The sequence below is a fragment of the Balearica regulorum genome, chromosome 6, assembly GCF_011004875.1.
Source record: "Balearica regulorum gibbericeps isolate bBalReg1 chromosome 6, bBalReg1.pri, whole genome shotgun sequence".
Taxonomy (NCBI): Eukaryota; Metazoa; Chordata; class Aves; order Gruiformes; family Gruidae; genus Balearica; species Balearica regulorum.
In genome coordinates this window covers 42411564-42426767 of record NC_046189.1, presented here as the reverse complement: position 1 = coordinate 42426767, position 15204 = coordinate 42411564, and the positions used below count along the sequence as shown (strand labels likewise).

Below are 15204 nucleotides of genomic sequence, written 5' to 3'. Positions count from 1 at the left end.
TGCCCACAGGGGTGATTAACACTAACTCAGTGGGTCAGAAACAAGCTGGGATAAAGGTGAAAACTGTATCTGACTATCAACACCAAATACATCCATTTAGAGAAAGATAGCGGTGTTTTTTTCGCCTCTCTCTATATCTTCAGTTGTGCAGGTTGTCAGGGTAGTCACACAGTAGAAGCTGCATATATAGAGTGTGCTGTATAATGTGCAAATTGCAGTGCACATTAAAATGTAATCTATTTTAATAAGTCATATTAAGATTACATTTTAGATAATTGTATGTTTATCTTATACAACAAATATTTGCCCTGCTGTATATATTCTCTGTCTCTGTCACTCTCTCTCTCTTTAAATTACAAGTACCAGCACCAAAAGAGAAAACAACATAACATTTAAGTGATATAATGAAACAATCAGCTGAAGCTCAGGTAATCAAACCCAGGAGGTGATGTGTGGCTTGAAAGTCACCGCATCGCCACCGGGATCGCTGCAGTGGCAAGGAGCCGTGGCTCCCGCTCGTCCCTGCGGCAAGTCCGCGGCTAACGAATGGGGCTGGATTGGGCTCACCGAGGTCGGCCAAGAATTCGGGGCCCAAAGTTATCCCTGGGGTCAGCCGGCATAACGAACAACGCTGGTGGCCACTGAGTGGGTTCCTCGCCCTGGGTTTTAGGGCGTTGCTGGCCCGTTTGGGGTGTCCCTGGTTGTGTCCCCATCCCGCGCGCAGCACCCGGCACCTCCCTGCTCCTCCCCGCTGCCTCCTGCAAAATCCCCGGAGCGACTGCGCTGTCTGCCTGCACATCCCTCCGTAAAGGTCACCTCTGCCACCCTTCCTCCACAAAAACTGGCAGCTGCTGTGCCGGGACTGCAGCTGCCACACCGACCATCACCCTCGCGTGGCTTCTCCCTGCTCCTGCCCTGCCCCGTCGCCGGGGGCTGCCGGTTTTTTGGGGGCCGGAGCTCTTTGTGGTGAGGTTTGTGCAGTGCCCAGCAGAGGAGAGCTCAACCCTCTCACTGTCACTGCTGAAATACAAATAGGTAAGAGACAGGTCCTGTTAACAGGATTCGGAGGCCTGGATTAAGACCGTATTTGACGCTTAATTGTGAAATTGTTAGAGGACGGCTTCAGGAACAGTATTATTTGGGTGCCTGTTTCAGGCTTTCGTGGTTTACCCCTCATCTCACTCCTAGGTTTTTGTGGTTACTGTTGCTCACTGTCTTTGTTTCCTGAAAGCTGCAAAACTGTTTGAGATTTTTTTTTTTTATTGGCTGTATTAGGAAGACAGGAGTTGATTAGGAGTTAGACAGGAGTCAATTAGGAGTTGATACCTGCAGAATGTTTTAGAGGTGATTAGGACAATGACTGTACTACAGTAGAGCCGTGGTCCAGATAGATAGTCTTTCAAAATGGTATTACTCCCAAGGTTTAAATCATTAATGTATGATAAACTGACAATGTTTGCTTTTTACTTTTGGTCAGCAGAGGCTGAGGATTCAAATAAAAAGATTCCTGGGTATTGGTGGCTGGAATATCCGACTACCTATTTCTTCTTACTAGACCATCACGAACCCTGAATGCCCATCGCAGCTGGGGCCGTGGTAAGTGCCTTTGTTCTGTGCATATACTACACAAGTTGTTTATTCAACCTCAGAGCCCGTCGCCCTTATTTGCTTATTCCGTGAGCAATTTTTTTCATTTCTGATAGCTTTTTTTCCAACTTTCTCAAGTACACAGTAATTTCAAACCTAGTATTTGCTCAGTTGACAGAAATTTAATCGATGACTGAAAATAAGACTAAATATAAGCATTTCTTTTATAAGAAAGTGTTCAGGAACAATCAGATGAACAATGGTGTCAGCAATAAAACTTTGAGAGAAATTGGACTGGCACTGGCTGACCCTGGCTGTAATCTTTGTTCTTGTGTATTGGACTTAATGTCAATAGGTTAGTCATGGTGACATCCTTCAGCCTTGAGAATTGAGGGCACCAAGCATCTTCTTCCCTGGCCACAAACAAACTAACAACTTCAAATGCCTCTTAACCTTCATCTCCATGAGCTTCAAAGGATCAGCATGAGATGCATCTTCATCCCTCATAGCAGCAGAAATCCAAGGACAATATGATCAGTGGGCTCAGGGGCTGCGCCTCCTCTTCTGCAAATGTCTTCTTTTATTCCCCTTCCCTTAAAAAGTCAGGAGATGGGAAGGCAGTTAGTATTTTGGTGTAGACCCTTATTTCCTGCAGGTATTTATACCTGTGATAAAGCAGATCCAAATTACTGATGTGAAAAATGTTCAGGGAGACTAAGATCTCACATGGAGTATTTTTTTACATTTGTTTTCTGTTTATTGCTTATAGTCAATAAGGGAATGTCTTGGTACCCAGTAACCTTTTCCTCTTTTTGTGTTTTTATTTATTTTCCTTTGGTGCTTTCTCTTTTTGCTATGAAAACTGCACGTAGAAAACAATGTTAAAGCAGTGCCAGGTTTGAATAATTTATCATTTCTGAGTCAGGATGTTCAGAGTGTAAGATGACCACCTAACACTTGTGCGCTTTATTTCTTTTCATTAACACTGCATCATTAACTCTGTTCCCCCGTTAAAAAGAGATGCTGTAATTCGCCAGGGGTAGTGAGAAAGCAGAGGAACAGCTACAGTCTGTCCGACCGCAGTGCTAACGTGGAGCAAATAAAGGGGACTGATACTAACTGCTGCCTGGGATGGGGGTGAGGCTGTTAGGAAATGCATTTGCACTAAGGACACTTTCTAGTAGTTGCTTAATATTCCGTGGAGGTGTTTCGTGTTGCTTGGGCTGGTGCCTGGGGAAATACCATCCACTCCCTTGAAAAAAAGAGGAAATGTCTCCAGCAGCATGTTATACTCTAAGTAAAGTAAACTCTGAGTAAAGTAAAGGTTAATCAAAGTTGTGTCTTGCTAAAAGGAACTCGAAAGCTTAATTGTGCTCCTTGCATATGTGGCCAGAGGCTGCAGAAATCCAAGAACGATCAGTAATATTGCAAGTATTAAAGTCACCATGTTCGTTGCTCATTGCCGGTTGTTTTTACCCAGTGGATTCAGTTTCCAGCTCCTTAGTGATGCTCCCAGCTATGGGTAAGTCAGCTCTGACTCAGGTATGTCTGCGGCTTCTCACCTGCCTGCAAAGACCGGCCTGTTGGAAATGCCTGTGCCTTCAGGATACAAGTATTCCTTGGAAGATCCGGACCAGAACGCAGTGTCCAATAAACCTGTGCATCCCCTGACCACTTCTTCTCTTGCAAAAACCCATTTTGCTAACTCACTTGTACAGCACTTGAGCTGCAAGTCCAGATGAGTCTCAGTCCAAGTTCTGGTGGTCAAGAATGTGAGAAGCATGGTGGGAGTTGACTTCAGAGGTAATGGTACGGCATGGAAGGGCGTGAGGGTGAAAGCTCCAGCGCTGCTGAAGATGACCTCCATTGGCCAGAGCTGCTACAAACGTTAGCTTTTCTATAAACCCTCTCAGGTTGAAGGGAACAGCATAAATCTTTAAATGAGCCATTAGGATTTAGTTCTGTGTACAGGAGATACAGACCTTGAGGGTCAAGCTCTTATAGACATACATCTGTCAAACAGCGAGCAAGTCCTTCGGCTTCTCCCTGCTGCCACTACCTGCCACCTCGCAGACCCCCTTGTAAGCCTGCAGCGTTCCTTTAAGCAGTAAACTTTTTGGATCAGCTGAATTCTCAGGCTCTTCTGATGCTGTGGTGGGGCATGCAGCGTGACATCTGAAGCCCGTGCTGGACCTTCTCGCTAGACCACTCTTTGTCAGCAGCTTCTCCAGGCGGCCGTTTCCCCCGGAAAAACGCAGAGAACAGCTCTTTCTTCATCACTTCTGTGAAGTATTTGAGACATTTGTATCTATTTAGGAAAAACACTGTGCTGTTTCTGACCTGCATGAGCGAAATGAAGGAAGAACAAAAGAGGTAGCAAGCATCTCCCGGAACGTGGTAGCTTTGCCGTTTGTTCCCTGAGACGGGTTGCCGCTTGTGATGCAGATTTGAGAGCTGCCTGCTCTCTCTCGCCTTGGTCCAGGCGGCGTGCAGGGAGATCACCTCGTCCTAGGCTAGGCATGGTTCTGTGCTCAGCTTTTATTTCTCAGGTTGGCAAGTATGGCTGGAATCACTGAAAACAAGCATAAGGAATATCCTCGGAAGGAGGGAAGAATGGTCGTTTATTAAACACTAGCCCTTCCCAGTCAAAGGAAAGCTCTACCCGGTTACACTATCTTAATTATATTTATTATTTCAAGCAGTATGGACTGGCACTTCTAACATCACAGCTAATATAGCAGTCTGCGCAGGCTTTTCTTTTTCTTTTTAAGGCACAGGGCAGAAAGACAACTCACATTCCAGGGCCTGTTTGATAGCATGCCACGACTTGAGTTAAGCAGGTGGCAGGGTGAAATATAAAAGGCTTGCTAAACAAAGAATTTTTATTTCCTGGTTTGTGCCTGCAGGGGAGGAATTATGAAAGCAAAGCAAAAACCTGACAGCCAAAGAGCATCCAGAATTTTTAAATGAACGGTTTTATTGTTCTTTTATAAAGCTATGCAGATTAATTACAATTTACAAATAAAAGAGGTTTCTGCATTGATAGACCGTTAACAAAAAATAACAAATGACAAAACGGTTCATTATACCTTAAGAAATTGGTTTCTAAAGCTGCCCGAATAAACTGTCTTCGTCCCGTTGACTCTAGTCAGCGGACTCTACAAGCGGCGAAGCTTGGTTAGAGCGCAAGCTTTTTCATCCCAGGCAGTGTGAAATGATACACAAATGGTAGCAGTGTCATTTTCCTGGGAGGGAAAATGTTTTTGCTTGGACAGCTGGCAATCGCCTTAGCAGCGTGCGCGGGTTCGGGGGGAGCCCACGCCGAAGGCTCCGGTGCCACGATCCCCAGCTTGTGCTTGGTCTCCTTCGATAGCAACCAAACACACGAACCACCAGCAGCCCCGCAGACTCCTGTTTGGAAACCGTACTGCTTAAGCAATAAGCACCCCTTGCATTTCGGAAATTAATAAAGTTAGTTCGAACCTCAGATGTCACTTATTTGCTTTCCTATTTTCATAGGCGATTTCACTAAGCAGAAGCACTTGCTAATCCTACATTCGCATAGATAGAAGGTCAAAGTTGGTCAGTGAGCCAAGAAATACCATATCAGGGTTTCTTTCCTCTCCAATTGAAAGAGGTATAAATTGTGGAATTAGTGTATTGATTGAAGGCTACAACTTCAAGCAATCAGTTTTTCTGGCTTGACAAGATTATTTTATCCTACTTTTCTTTTATTATTATGTGTTGTATTTGAGTCATCCTTCAGGCAGATGAAGTGACAGCTTGATTTAACTCAATAAAATCCACCAGTTAGGAAACCTACTGAGCCGAACAAAAGATGAAAACGACTGCAAGGGGAAGGTGCACAGTTAGTGTAAGCAAGCATAGCGTGCTGAAAGAAGACAATATTAACTGAAATTATGCTCTAATCAATGCATTTCTATGGAAACTTGGGAGAAATTTGTAAGACCTTTGTGCTGGGCCAGTGAGCAGATAACGCTGGCTTTCTTGTAAAAAAGTAAAAATAAGATTTCTGCAACCGAGTACTGAAAACAATACTTCTGTCGTAGCTGTGCTTTTGTGTATTCGCAAAAAAGTTGGATAATGTTGCTTTTCTGACAAATTTGAAAGGAAACGCTTAACCAGGGGTTTGTAATTGAGTGGTAATTAAAACAGTATCAGGTCTTTGTGCGGTAGGTCTTTGCTCTGTTACGTATCGATAAACACAAGTTTGTTTGCTGGGCGCGAGCAGCAGACGCAGGAGTGCGAGCTGAGCTCGTGGGAGGGCGAGGGGGCGGCGGAGGAGAGGCAGCGCCTGGTCCCAGCGGCTCCGGCCGAAGAGGCACAGGTGGTGCGTGCCGTGCCCGGCTCTGCCGCAGAGAGGGGTGCTGTGGTGGCCCCCCGGAAGGTGAGTCCTGGCGTGGCCGGCCTTGCAGAAGGTGCTAGAGCCATCTGCAACAGCCACCGGGGCTCCGGAGCACAGGCACCGCACGGCGCTGTGCCGACACTAGCCATAACCTCCCCACTAACGAGTCGGTGTTGGCTGTTCAGCTGGGGGGTTAGAGGCACGTCCTAAAATGCGTGTTTTTTGTCTGCACATGAGAGTTTTTTGTCTTGATCCTGAGCTGATCTGCAGAGCAAATAGCATGGAAAAAGGACGGTGTAAGGTAGCGACCTCTTCCTCTTGCTGTTTGCCAGAGGTCCTGGTGCTCGTTTAACCCAGTTCTGGAAATGTGCTTAAACTGAGGCCCGAATAAATGACCCCTTTTCCACTTTATCTGCATGGGAAATAGTTAACATACTGTACGATGGAGATTGCGATACTGTACAGGAAAGTGGAAACTGGCTGAAGTGAGTCTCTGATGTGAATGGTGTTGGCTGTTGGTGTGAAGGTGGAGGTGGCCAAGGTGTAGCAGCCAACGTTATCAGTCGAATAAGGCACAGACGTTGTCCCTGGATTGCGGCGATGCAGCCGTATCTACTCACTGGTACTGGTTTCTCGGTAGATGTGAATGGGAAAAATGCTATATTGATGTGTACAACAAATCTCAGTGTGTTACTTAGGAAGACAGAGCAGGAAAGGTAACTTGAGTCGTGTTATTTTTGTAATTGTTTAGTCCTATTTCTAGTCACGCTACTTTCTCCCTCTTCCATGGGAAGCCCCTAAGTCTCCTCTGACTAACGCTCTGCTAGCTGTCCTGTTCGCTCAGCGTTTTTCTCCTTGCTCGGTGATCTGCTGTCAGCAGGGTAAGTGACTCCTGGCAAACGGGACAGCCAGAGCTGCGTCACTCCGGTTCCTGGTGTTTCTGTGGCAGTGACGGTGTAGTTGCCATGAGCTGAGCATTCATCGCCCACGAGCTGGTACCAAACGGTACCTGGTGAGAGGCTGAGTGTAAATATAGCAACTTTATGGTGCTCTACGCAGGCTCTTCAGTGAGTGTATCTGGCACACTAAATCTGAATTGTGGCACCTTGTCCTGTTCTGGGAGGTTTGTTGATGCTGCCCTCAGCAATTGGCCTTGATTTCCTTGGGGACCATGTTACAGTTTGGTTATTTTTCTTTAAAGAACTTCTCCCAGAAGCGGGAAAACACAGTTCTGACGATGAAGAGTCGCTGGTGTGTTACCCCTTGCCGGGTGGAGGGAAGGCGCAGGCAGGAGGGGATGGCGAGGATGCGATGGCGGGGGGCTGCATCCCGCGCTGCCGCTTGGCACGGGGGGCTGGAGGAAAGCACCGGCGGTTCTGCCGGTGGAGGGTGACACTTGCCGGTCCCTGCAGGCAAGAAGCAAAGGCACCGCCGTGTCTCGCGGCCACGCAGGGCTGTGGCAGCCAGGGCAGCGTTTCTGGGGGTGTCCTTGGCACGCCGCCGCGCCGGGGGCTGCGTGACAGAAGGCGGCACCGGCAGCACGCCGGGGTACGGCCGGGGGGGGGCAGCCCTGCAGGGTCCGTCCTTCCCTTCCCACACCATATTCTGATCAATATTTTATTTGGGAGGTGAGCTCAAGATCAAAACTGTCAACGCTGATAAATAATCTCTTGCTAAGTTATCTCACAGAGCCATTTGATTTACTGGTAGGTTTTTGGTTTTTTCTTTTTCCCACTTAGAAGAATATTTTGTACACGTGGAGTCTGCAGCATTCGTGTGTGTTAGAAGTCTTTTTACAGTTGCATCTCATAGTGTATAAATATATATAAAATCCTCTGCTTTAAACAGTATTCCCATATCTAATAACAACAATTGCAGACCAATTGTATGACATTAACGTGGTTGGCCTGACTCTATTGTAAATGATGTCTGGATTCACGCTTTTCCTGCCTTTTCCATTTAAGTTCCTGTCATTAAGGTGATGTAAAAGCAGGAAAAGGACAACTCCCATTTAAGGTTTCATGTGAAAGACCAGGCTGCCGCACAATTATTTTAAAAAACATGGTTTGTAACTTTCAGGGGAGTTAAGGCCATACATTAACATTCATTAACTTGTATGTAATTTCTCCCACCCAGCATTTCTTTACCATTTAAAATTGTTTTCATCTTTCTGAGGAAGAGCATATATTGTCATGATCTCCTTAAACTGCAGTTTGGTAAATGACTTGTTTAAATTTAAGGAAAAGAGGTTGTTGATAAGTATAGTTTTCTAATACTCTTCCTCAGCTGTCATTTACTTTGACTAAATTTATTTAAACCACCTTAACCTTTCAGAGAAAGGCCAGGAGATGTTTAAAAGAATAATATGTGTCTGACATTTTGGTTTACCAAAAGGACACCATCATAATTCTGTAGTGCCTCTTTTAAAAATAAGCTAAGAAAAGGAAACTAAAATCTCTTTTTCTTTCTGCTTAATTTTGAAAGAATGGAAGGAAATTTGATTGATAGTTGCATTAGAAAGTGACCTGCAAAGGTAATCACCAAACGCATTGATTCGTCGCTGCGCCGAGATGTGCTGAGCATCCTCCTCATGCAGGTAGTCTTCCTCTCTCTCCTAAACACCTGAGGGGTTTATGTTTTATGAAAATATGCTTTTCAAATGTTATTTCTGGTACTGACCATTGACTTCTCCCGCGGCTCCTGCCTCGTGCGTGTCACGGCATCAGGCGAACGCTTGCTGAGGTACGGGCAGAGCATGGGTCTCATCAGGTGAGGCGGTCTTAAAAACACCTGATGGGTTTTTAATATTATTTCATTATAAATGCTCTTTGCTTTCTATTTTCATGTGCACTCTGGTTGTTTTGTATGACCTAGAACTGTGAAAAGCAGGACAGAGAGCCGAAGTGACTACTCGTGGTTTGCACAGCAGCGTAACTGGGTGACTCTGCGGCGGAGCCGGGGAAGGAGTTTGTTCTGCAGGAGACCCAGGCGGCAGCTGCTTTGTCTTCTCCTAGGTTAGAAATTTTTTTGACTTTGGCATGGAAAATACAAATGTAGGCCAGATTCCCTGGCTGATTTTAACATAATTCTGTCTTGCTTTCAGAGTGTTTCCCTTTTGTAGCCATTTCTGCTTAAACATTTCGAGGTCTCAGGAGTTTGTTGTCAAAAAACTTTATAAGTTAAAGAAGTAATTTTATAATTATTAGTAATTTCAGAGTTATAGAGCTTCTTTCACTGACGTTGTTCTCAGACTGTGAATTACAGCTGTGTACCAACAGGCAACACAAGTACAAAAGTTTTACACGTAGTAGTTTTGTTATCCTCTGAGTTCAGGTGCAAAGGTATCTGGTAAATTCAATTAAATCCACTGTTTTTACTGTTTTTCAGCAGATCCGGCTAACATATCGGAATTGTAGCATGAGAAAAAGTGGCCAGATATGAAATAAGACATTGCCATGTGTGTGACTTTACGTTTCATTATTGTTATTATTATCCGCAGGCCTTGTGAGAGCTACACGGACAGCGTGGTCCTTCTGAAGTGCTGTTGCGGGAGGAAGTGGTGCAGGACAGAGGAGTTTAACGCACAGTTCCAGCCAGTTTCTTCCGTTTGTGCCAGGTTACAGAAGACACCCAAACATAACTTTAATATTTTTTATTGTGGGAAACCACCAGATTTATCTTTGTTGGATGAGATCGCTATCAGCAACTGAACCTGGAGCATACAGCCATGTGACTTTAGCAAGGGTTTTCAAACCCTGGTCAGTTAGAATGAAGGATTTTAATAACAAGAAAATCCCACGTTCTTTTTGTCACCCTCTATGCACAGCGGCAAAAGCAACCTCGCTTCTAATTATACGTCGTTCCTGCAGAAATAACTGCAGCAAACGCATGCGTGCAGACAAGCTGGCTGTGCTTGAAGCTTTCCGGTGCAACTGAGACGGGGTGGGAGTAAGCAGGAGTGAGCAGGAGTAAGTAAGTGTCTTCAGCCTTGGGGCCCGTGGCGATATAGAATTGATAAAGGCTCGAAGGTATTGTTTGTTTTCATTTTTAAGAAGTGATTAGGTGGTAGTGGATACTGACTTGCAAATAATGAGAGAAACACTGCCTTTTCTGTGAATTGACGGTTTGTTGTTGTCTTCTTGGTGCCATGAACTTTTTAAGCCCTGCTGCTCCAAGGGCTCAGCTTGCACAGAGTATTATTTTGATTGTATTGTAGTTCTTGGTGAGAGATTTTATTTTTCATTTCCTTGTAACATTCAAAAGGCTCAGTGATGTCGAAGTCATATATCCTGTCCCACACTAGCATTTACATTATTAGTATTATTTAATTTCTACAATAAAACCGGGATAATGAATTCCTTTACAGGGTGAATGCTTCATGACGTTCAAGTGTTTCCCTCTCTCCCTGGACAGAACAATAATCCTGCTCTGCTGCAGACCCCTGGCCAGCAGGCATTCCTTCAACGGACACATCATTTTGCAGTCAACTAAGACTTCATCAGGTGTTCTAACCTTTCCACTAACATGATGGGAAAGATAACAAAATTCGTAACCACATGACAAAAAGAGCTATGACACCATGCACATAGGCTTTTTGTTCACTCTGACATACTGATGTATTCATTTGCGGAGGGTCTCCGAGGAGCTCCAGGGCTGGAGCAGCTGCCCTGTGAGAACAGGCTGGTCAGCCTGGAGAAGACATCCCTTTGGGGCAGGTAAACAGCCATCCTGCCCGTACTCATGGGGGTCGCTGAGGGGATGGAGCCAGGCTTTTCACCGCGGTGCACGGCGGGGGATGAGAGGCAGCGGGCGTCAGCTGAAGCAGGAAAAGTTCAGACTGGATATAAAGAGAACTCACTGCAGTTTGAGTACAGCGAAGGAATGGAATGGGTTGCCCAGAGAAGTCTCCGTCTTCAGAAGTTTTCAAGCCTCAGCTGGCCGAAGCCCTGGTCTGGCCTGGCTTCCAGCAGAAGTTGGACTAGATGACCTTCTGAGGTCCCTTCCAACCCGGATTATCCTGTGACGCTCATTCATGGTTTAGAGTATATAAATGAGTACGTTGATAGTATTTGAAATTGGGCATAGAAAATGAGTATTTTTGGAACCGATGATTTTGGAATTAGGTTTGGATGCATCAGGCGTGCCTGCGCATTACAGTCGTGTCTGCATAATGCAGATGTACTGAAGCTACTGGAGCCCTGAGCTGTGAAGTAGCAATGGTGGGGGTCAGCTCTGCACAAACATATTGGTTCTGGGTGTGCATGGTTTCGGTAAGCTAGAAATAAGATTTTCCACTGTTTCCAGAAAGAACTGGAGAAACTTTGCATGGCTTGTATTAATCACCTCTTTCCTGGGGCTAGCAAATAGGACCGGACTTTCCAAATTTAGCTTGGCTGTCATTTTTATTGCCCCTCAGCATTTGTGGGTGTAAAAGGAGCTGGTCTAAGGTTTTGGATTTATTGAGAGAGATAATTGACATGGTGATGTGCCATGCCCTTGTCCATCCACTTGTTTTGTGCGATGTGACCAGAGCGCATAAATAACGTTATCTTGAATGTGCTCCAGCCCTGTGTTTGTAGAATTTGAGGTGTCTGTTTTCAAATGATTAAAATCCTCCTTTTCTTAGCACCCTCCCTTCCCCACCAAGTTGAGAAGCAAACCCAAAACTTTTTCAATACTCACTACTGACAGGAAAGACTAGAAAGTAGATTTCTTACCCAAGGCGACCCTCTGTTGCTCTTACAAAGCCGAGCTGCTCTCTCCAGCCGTGAAGCCCCGGTGGTGCGGCTCAGGGCAGGGGTGGCCGGCAGAGCCCACGCGGTCACACGCCGTCCCTTTGCGGCTCACCCTGTGCCACCGGGGCTGTGGCACTTGGCTGGTGCCGGCTGTGCCAGCGTGGGTGCACGGACACAGGCACTGGTACTGTTCCTGCGTACCCAAACCCAGGTGGTGCTGGTATAAACTTTTTATGCCGTTTCTCTGCGGTTCTTCTACTTGATCGTGCCAAGAGAGCTACAGTCTTTGGTTCTTGTAGACAAAATGTTGAGTAGTACCTCCGTCCAATATCTTTACCTTCCGATAATGCCATTAGCTCCTCTGCTCTGCCAGCGTGATGAAGATCTACAACACCCTGTGAAGCGAGCATTGAAACTGCATTACACGCAATGGATGATTTCTGTGAAAAATGTTTTCTTCTATTAAATAAGGGGATTAAAAATCTTTAAAATGTATTAAGGCATGGATACAAAATTACAGAAATCAAAGTCTTCAAACTTGAGACCATGACCGGAGTTACACTCTTGCCCTCCCGCCCTTCCCAAAAGTCGTGTGAATTAAGGACAGTGTCAGCTGTGACTCTGCATTTCCCTGCTTTTGTCAGTTTGTGTCACAACCTTAGCATTATTTAAATGAACTTTTTTTTTTCCATTTAATATTCATATTCAGGTATTCAAGCCATAATTTCTGTTAGTAAAAGTGACATTTCGTAAAGTTCATTATTTTTTTACAGAGAAAAATCTCAGGCACTTGAAAAAATAGACATTAAATAGCGTAACGGCGGTGTCTCCAGGCTAGCAATCATTCCTACAGTTTGTCATTTTAATACGTGAGTACCTGTGAAAAAGAACTTTGATAATACCTAGGTTATTTAGCCTGACCCGGCTGCCTGACCGCTTGGGAACTGCATCCATCAGCCCGAGCTGCATCCCTGCACCTTCGCAGCATCCTTGGCATCCCACGGGCACCCAGTGACTGTGTTTCTTTTGAGACTTTTGCGTGGCATTTTCAGGATGCACCAGGAAAACCTCTGTCAGGTTTGTCTGCAGCTTTGGTGTCAGGAACGCGTAGCACGGTGTGGGCATGGCGAGCTGTCTTGTCGGCAGAGCCCTTCCCGGCCGGCAGCGCTGCAGTTTGTAGGTGACATGCACCTGGGTGCGGACCTTGGGGCTCCAGCTATTGAAAAATGAACTTTATTAGTAGTGCTTTGTATTGCTGAAAGGTGAAGAATCAAATAACTTGATACATGGGAGAAGTGGACTGTTGTCTACAGGCTCTTCCAGAAGTGCCCCGTGCAGCAGCCTGGCTGTTCGGACATCGTGGCAGGCTGTTCCTTTTGTTCACCTTGTCTCAAGGTAATGTAAAAACTCTAAAGGAAATACTTACACCTCCGTTTAAGTGACATTGCAACAGGATGCAGCTGCCCTGCCTTGGAAGAAGAAGATGTTTGCAAAGGCAAGCCTTCCTTTCGTACATTTCTCTCAGCATTAATTTGAAAAAAGTGGCAGATAAAGGCATTTTTTGCCTATTTACATAGTATTTTTTGAACAAATTGTAATGTAGGATTTATTCCTGATGGGAAGACCGTAAGCATACCCACTGCCTATTTTTCAGTTTGTTAGAAACCTTTGCTCTTCCTTACCCTTTTGTGGTGTTCGGTGGCTGTGAACGCCAAGCCAGACCAGCACGTGCAGACGCTGCTTTGCTAACTGTACCTTATTTTTCTGCCGCCCGCAGCGTGCCAGGCTCCGGAACAGCTCTGCTGAGGGATCCAGGGTGTGCATCTTGGGCAGGCATGCCATCCCACCGCCCAACGCCTGACTCGGTCCGAGCTCGGCGGCGTTTCCCCTCCGAGGAAGCGGCTGGCAGGTCAGTAGCTCCTTCGGCCGTTCCCGTGGCCATTTCGGGTCCCGAGAGCACGGCCACACGCACGCCGGTTTTGGGTGCGATACAGTGGAGAACGGGGGCGGTGGGCAGGACACCGCCGTACGAGGGGGCTGTCCATGACGCTGTGAGGCAAACAAGGAAGGTGTCAGGAAAACCTTTGTTTTCCAAATAGAAATGGACCAACCAGCACATAAAGTTTGATGTTTTTAAGTCTTTTCCTTTACAGGAATAGAATCAGGATGAAAATATACTCGGCAACACTTTTAGGGTCCAGTTACACAGTTCCCTTATCGTTTCAAAAATTAATTTGCCATGTGTAGCTGGCAGATATGAAAAACCATTAAATATGAGGGAACTTGAAACATTTCTGATACTATCAAAATATGGAGTGTATTTAGCCTATGAGTAAGTGGAGTAAACGTTGTTGATGCTACCGGAGCTGATCATATACTTCAAAATTGAATTTGGGTGGAAATCCTGCGTTAATACTGAATTGCCTCTCCGAAGTCATTCTGGGTTTTAAATATTTTTAGAGTTAGTTTCTCTTTTAAAAATATTTTTTGAATTTTTAGAATTAAAAGCTTCTTTGGCCGTGAGCTATTCCTATCTCTCGAGCATATATAGGGTTAGTGAATTATATAGTTCTAAAAGGTGCTAGTTGTCTGCACAAATGTGGGTTTCTGACAAACACAACAAACATACATGTTGTTTTCCCTCTTCTCCAGTACTACACTAGCAATCTAATTTATTTTTTTTGTCTCGAGGAGATAATTTAATCTATTGTGTCCATTTTTCTTGATGGGCCATAATGACTCCCAGAATCTATTGGAACTTCTGATAAAACTATTCTTATGCAAGAACATCATATTCATGTATTGCTTGGCCATCAAAAATGTTGGTGAAAATCAAGTAAACTCTTGCTTAAAGCCATATTTCTAGGACTAATAGCTTCAGTTCGTTCTTTCTGTTGCTGTTGGTAATTCCTAAAGAAGCATCAAGTTAATGAATATACGTTCCCCAACTTCTTCCAGTATCAAGGAAGAAGTGCCAAAGGCACGATTTCATACACTGGTAGTACTTTCTGGTCAAGTCCCCAAGCGCCAATTCTAAAAGTGCCATATTAATTAATGCCCTGTAACATTGTTGTGACAATAAATGTCCTACTTTTGAGAGGGGAAAAAAACCAACCCCAAACCATGAAGAATGAATATGAATTAATTTTCAAATCTACGTACTACAAAAAAAAGTCAAATGCTACAGAGGTCGTGCTACAGGATGTTTCGTGAAAGCCAAGTGAAATATCTTACATTTAGATGAAACCTTAGATTATTTTTCTTCAGCCTTCACATAACTTCTTTTTTTTTAACTTAGGCCAAATCATTGACATTTTTACATGTACCATATTTTAGACTCCATATACTTTGCAAGGTCATCTCCCAGTAACCCTCAAACACAATTCCTGTAATTATTTACAACCCACAACAATCCTTTTTAAAAAAAAAAATAATAAAAGGAAATGCATTTCGCCATCTTTGGTGGCATTTAAGGAGAACTCTAGGTCGGCGCTGGTAAAAACACGCGTCTTTAAT

The 15204-nt window shown here is 44.8% G+C and overlaps 1 long non-coding RNA gene across 1 annotated transcript; it reads left to right on the top strand.

Moving 5' to 3' along the window:
- The first annotated feature begins 1477 nt into the window (after positions 1 to 1477).
- LOC142602290 (uncharacterized) lies at positions 1478 to 8930 on the top strand. Its single transcript, XR_012835955.1, has 3 exons — positions 1478 to 1596; positions 8438 to 8549; positions 8828 to 8930. It is a non-coding gene; the product is annotated as an uncharacterized LOC142602290 (long non-coding RNA).
- The last annotated feature ends 6274 nt before the right edge of the window (positions 8931 to 15204 follow it).